Source organism: Corylus avellana, chromosome ca9 (assembly GCF_901000735.1).
Source record: "Corylus avellana chromosome ca9, CavTom2PMs-1.0".
Lineage (NCBI taxonomy): Eukaryota > Viridiplantae > Streptophyta > Magnoliopsida > Fagales > Betulaceae > Corylus > Corylus avellana.
In genome coordinates, this window is record NC_081549.1 from 3,400,326 (window position 1) to 3,406,807 (window position 6,482).

Genomic DNA, 6,482 nt, shown 5'->3' on the forward strand with positions numbered 1-6,482 from the left:
GAATTTTGTATTAGACAGTGAAATTGAAGCACCAATTTTTTTTTACCAAAATAGCTATTTTGGTGAGCCTAATTGTAGAGTCCACCAACCTAAATAGATAAGCCTAACACAGGTGAGCTCACAATTCCTTTGGCCTGATTCCAGGCAATCATCCTTTTTTATGAGATGGGTTTTCAACAGGCATCAGAGGGTGTAGCCAAATTCCAATTTGGAGACAACTTGTGTTCTCTTTGGATTATTTGAAGAGAGGCAGGTCCAAGTTGGTGTGCCCTCACTAGTTACTGCAGAATATAAGCACGTCATGGGTGACAGAGAAAGATGCTTCGTAATCACAACGGTACGCCAAGTTGTTTTTGTAGCTACACACATCGCCAGCAAGCTGAAATTCTTGACATGTACCCATTGCGCCTGCCAGAGGATGTATAATTCTCGCGATTTGGGTTTGATGGTGATAAGGTGAGTGAGGTTTGTAAGTGGTATAATAGCTGAGGGGAAGGAATTTTGTGCGGTGGGTTAGGTAGTGGAAGAGGCTGACAACGCCACGCCATTGATAGGGAAAGGTCAAGGTGGATTGCTTGTCGATTATGGCTTTGAAACCATATAGCATAATGGTTTGCTAATGTATCTCTCACCACACAAAATGTACAACAGGTGTTTGGTACAACTACAAAGAGAAGAGAGTCATGTGCAAACAGTGCAATGAACATGAGAACAGAAAAGGAGAGTTAATCTACAGCTGATATAAACTCTCATTGATTTGAAAACAAGATTGCAATTTTAACAATAATATTCAGTACCCATCAGTAAAACTTGTAATCAAGAGCATTCAACAGCAGAATTCCATTATATAAAATGGCAATGTGATAAACACAATTGACAAGGGAAATGGACTCATCACTGCTTTGAACTTTTCAGGTCCAAAATATGCACATTTAGGTTACATCTCCTTCGTCTTTCCTCATATTTAGAATATTGTCAATGTCTCCTCAAACTATCAAAATATTGTCAATATCCTCCTCCAAGGCTTTTTGTCAATGTCTCCTCAAACTATCAAAATATTGTCAATATCCTCCTCCAAGGCTAACAAAAAGTCCACATATAACCCTCTCATAACCGATCACTAACCGCCTATAACCGCTTTTGTTATAGGCGGTTAAAAATCTCTGCCTACCCTTATATATATATATATATATATATATATATATATATATATACCAAAAAGACGTTTTGGGTTTTGGGTTTAGGCAGGGTTTACATGCCTCATCTTTTTTTTTTTCTTTTCTCATCTCATTTGTTTTACAATCAAAGGAAGGAAAAGGATTTCCAAAGATACCCCAAAAAAAGAAAGACTTATGAATTTCTTTTATATGATGTTTTTCTTAGTTTGTCATTGCCACGGAAAATAATAATAATAATAATAATAATAATAATAATAATAATTGTTATGATTCATGAAAAAAAAAGTTTAATAAGTCAGGCTAAAAAAAAGTTTAATAAGTCAGGCTAAAAAAAAGCCCAAAAATAGGTCCAAGAAGTCAAAAATAGGCCCAAAAGGTCCATATTAAAAAAGCGGTTATGTAATGCAGTTTTAGCTTTAAATAATGATAACTAGCGGTTATTTTAAAACAATTACCATTATTTTAAAGCAATTACCATTTAAAGCAGAGTGGTTGCAATTATTAAAATAGGATAACCGCTTAAGGCAATTACGGTTACGATTAAAAACAATAACAGTTAACCATAACCACATCTACCATCCTACCTCCGGTCTAAGTGGCGGACATCATTACACTGTCCTTTTTTTGAAGTTTTTGGTTTTGACAACCATTGCCGACCGACAACTCCAGCCTACCTGAATAAAATTCATCAATGTTGAAATATATGTAAAATATAAAATACTAAAATATGAAAGAGAAATAAAAAGAAAGAGTGGAAGCGGAGAGAGACGTTTGGGCTACATCTTATATATTCATTATATCAAATAATATTACATAACTCTCTATTTATAAAGAGACAATGAGTAGTGATAAAAAAATCTCTAAAGTAGACCTAAACTAATTTAGTAAGAGAATAAACCTTACAAGGAAATATAATAACGGAGAATAAAAATATTCTAACATAAAGGGAAATAATTTATTAAGAAAAATATTAATAAACCTAATTTAAAAAATATGAAATATTCCAAACAGTCAAACTGGCCGAAATAGATATCATTTTCTGTATTGAATTCAATTAACTGGTTTGAGCCCATTAAAATAATCTCTTGAAGTTTGCTAAAGTAATAAAGTTTAGCAATATGTGCGCTTAGGAATTCATGTTCTGCTCCAATTTAGGACCGGATCTTGTGCCTGAGTTTATTGCAAAATTGTTGTTGAGATTTTCTTTCTCATTGGAATTTACCATTTTGTATCCCTCCAACATTTATTACATCATTATTTATTATATTTTCAGAAAATGTTAATATGACAAAACCTCAAGCATTTAATTAGAAAATAATTTTTAAATTTTAAGAAATTATATATATATATATAGAGTGAGAGAGAGAGAGAGAGAGAGAGAGAGAGAGAGAGAGAGTGTCTTGATCTGTAATTATTATAATGTACTGTCGGTATATATGTAAATTGATCAAAAAAGAAACAAAAGCTTCTCCTTAAATATTTTTGTTTTGCATGCATTGATAGATTTGTAAGATTTTCGTACCATTTCTTTCCAAAAGAATAAGAATAATAGTACTAAAAATTCTAAAAGAGCTAGAACATATTCCAGCCACTTGATTCACATTTCATTGATGTAGAAGTTTCATGAATGGTACGTAATTCTTTTCTATGTTTATTAAAAAAAATATTTTTGTTTTTATTTTCTGTTGTTGAAATAAAAACATTAACAAAACAATTCAAAACATAAAACATTCTTAAAAACACAAAAAAAAAAACAAAAAAACAAAAAAAACAAAAAAAAACAAAATCTTATCCTTTTCTTGAAGTTTGCTAAAGTACCTTCATGAAGAAAAAAGGGAAAAGCATGAAATACCAAATCTTATCCTTTAGTTTTAAGGCACCACTTTTGCATTATTAATTAAGTAAAAGAAAATCCCATGCATGTTTCAGCGAATTCCTACTTTTGGGAAAAACAATAAAAGACGTTGTTCTCGGAAACTTTCTCCAGAATATTGTTTGACGTACTCTGCTAGTTTGGTGGCCTGCAGGATTGATGCTTCATCGATTATAAAGAAATAGTTTTAATCGCAAAAGAGCTAATTAATACCAAACTTGCTATCTCAATAAAGGTACTAGCTTGCGTATTACGTATAAAATTCTTTACTTTAATAAAGGGTAAAAGAATCTATTGGCTTCATCAAACTCCCTATGTAACATAAAAAATCGTTAATTTTAATAAAAGTGTAGATTTGTTGACATGTCCGCACAAGAGAAGGGAGGAGAATTTGAACTAGTGACCTTTACTTAATTAGGCATGGTCTCAGCCGATTGAGCTACCTCTAAGAAATAAAATTGTAGATTTGATTGCAAGCAATTGTTCTTTATAAATTTATTGTTTGAAGATAATATTGTAATTTTGCAACGACTATAGCCAAAATTCGTATTGAGAGATCATTTTGATATAACGGCATACCAATTATCATTATGAAACCTCGGGAATTTATTTCATATATGATCAAATATCATAGACAGTCGTCAAATGATTTGGGGTGGCCAAGGCCACCACCTAGGTGCTTGAGGGGTGGCTAAGCACTTCTTTTAGTCTTGAGGGGTGGTGCAACCACGTCCCTCAACTCCTCTCTTTATTTTATGGTTTTTTTTTTTTTTTTGGGGGGGGGGTCTACTTTTTACTTGTCCATCTGACAGCTTCAATTAACTTAGGAGAATTTGAACATTTTAGGTCCAAAATATGTTATAGGTTACATGCGCCATTTCCGTCCATTTTAAGGTTAACAACTAATTATGGAGAGGTTCTTTTGATACGAAATTGTAATATGAGGGTCATAAGTGGTAGCTTGGGGGTGTAAATGTAAAAAGGGTGTTAGTTTTATATTTTTTCCATATTTTTAAAAGGTTAATTTTGTCTTTCCTCAAATTTAGAATCTTAGATGATGGCCTTGTTAGCGTATAGGAGAATGAAATTACATGGTAATTTGTCTAATTCTTAACCTAAGTTGATTTGAATAATCTAATTGTGAAATACTGATGGAATGACCTATTTGTACGTGTAAAGTAGGGCCTTCCTGTACCGGGCCTATGGAGAGCCCTATAATTCACAAGTAGGGCTTGCTTTGGCCAGACATATGGGCTATGGCAGGCCCTAGATATCCGGACCTTAATATAAATATTTAATAATGATATTGATTACAATGTAATAAGTATAATGATCATAAATAATTTAAAATAAGAATATTAACTATAAAATAAATATATAATTATTATAAATTATCAATTATCAATTATAAATTATGATACATATTTATATTAATTATAATAAATATTTAATGATAATCACATTTACATATATTATTATTATTATTATTACATATTTATATTTTATATTACAAATAATATATTGTAATTATTATGATTATTATAAATTTTTTTAAAAAAATAGGTAATGCTAATAATTATTATCAAATTTCTAATAAAATATTAGGAAAATGCAAAACCAATCCATGTGTGGTCACACGGAATTGCAATAAGCTCTCTATGGTATAAGAATGTGGTGAGAACTGATCAATGTGGCATGCAAAAATTATAAATAGTTCCCTGCAGTCAACTTTTGTCTAATTTTTTACATAAACCATAAAATGTCACATAATTATGACACGTGTCATCCATAATAAAAAGTACAAAAACAAAAAAAAAAGGTTGGAAGATGAGGCGGCTCAACCATCTGAGAGGGTAGCTGAACAACTCCTAAATCACTAAAAGCCTGTTTGGAATTGCGTTTGAGGAGCCTCAAATTGCTTTTAACACTAAAAAATCCTGTTTGAAAAAATAATAAAAAAAAAAAAACTCGTTTGGTAAACAAATTAAAAGCACTTTCAATGGTCTAAAAAGCCTAAAAATAACAAAAACGCATTTTTGGTAAAAGTTTAAAAATGAAACTTTTGCCAAAACACTCTTTTTGACTTAAAAACTCTATTTCTCAAATGTAATTTTATACCTACATACTCTAAAAGTACGTGGCTCGCACACACGCTTAGGCTGGCCTTTGACGGGCCACTACCTCCTACCATATATTAAAGTTTTTAAAAAGCTAATAATAGTTCGGTGCATTGACCTATAAGTCTTACTCGTTCATGATGGGACACATTAATTTTAACCATTGTTCTACATACTTCACTAGTATGTGTATGCAGTGCAATAAACAAATTTTGCTTCGATGCTTATCAAATAATCCCTCGTTTACGTGTATCACGTTTAACTCCAATTGTCTGAATTAGAACGAAAGGCATAATTATCTTTTTACCCTCATCAGGAAAAGATGAACTCAACGAACAATGCATTTCTAGGATGGAACCATTAACCACATGCAGCACGCACTTTTACAAAAGTATCCTCGATACTTGGCTTCACACAGTGATAAAATCATAAACTAGGAACATTTTATCGGACCAAAAAAAAAGAGGAGGTTTATACCGTTCTTGTTGTGTTAGGGAATACTCTTTCACGTGTATCGCATATGCATAGTACTTTTTGTTTGAACCACGATTCATCATGTTACATGTTTTCTCCTTAATTTCTTTAGAAAGAGATGATGATTGATAGGTTGGAAATTGGAATCATAGCACAAGTAACATTCACAAAAGTATGTATGTGCAATACCCGGCTTGGGATTGGCTGCAATTGATAGGGCACAGACGGAGTTAATATGCCTAAACAAATGCTTAAATATTTTAAGACTTGTTTGAACAAATAAACTCCATCAAGATTCTCTCTTAAGTTAATATTAATTTACTATTATGAGTAGATTCGGGTAGTCCATGCAATACCCAACTTGCCATAGGCTACCGATAGTTTATTTGGAAAAGTGTACCAAATTTTAAAGAGAAATGCTAAGAGTGTTAACTCTTTTACTAACATATAAATACTAACATGATGTGGAGCTTATTCATTAGGAATCTCCATGTCATGTTAGTGCTCATGTGTTAATAAAATAGTTAATACTCTAATATTTCTCTCAAATGTGTATATTAACGAAGCTTGCTTTAGAAAAAAGGTAAAAAAATAGTTTCTCCTGCTCATCCGTGGTACGAGTTCATCAAACTCGAGTCATAAAACAAGTTAGATATATACTTCGCAAAACTGTGTAACACATTTGATTCCTGAAATGGAATATGAATATGGTTCAAAGATGCTAAATTCCTCGAACTACAGTTTCCATGTCTGCTTATATAAATCAAGTTTACTAGTACTTGAACAATAATGTCATCATTAATAACAATTTAGTAAACCTGTTTGTGGTGCACACTCGCC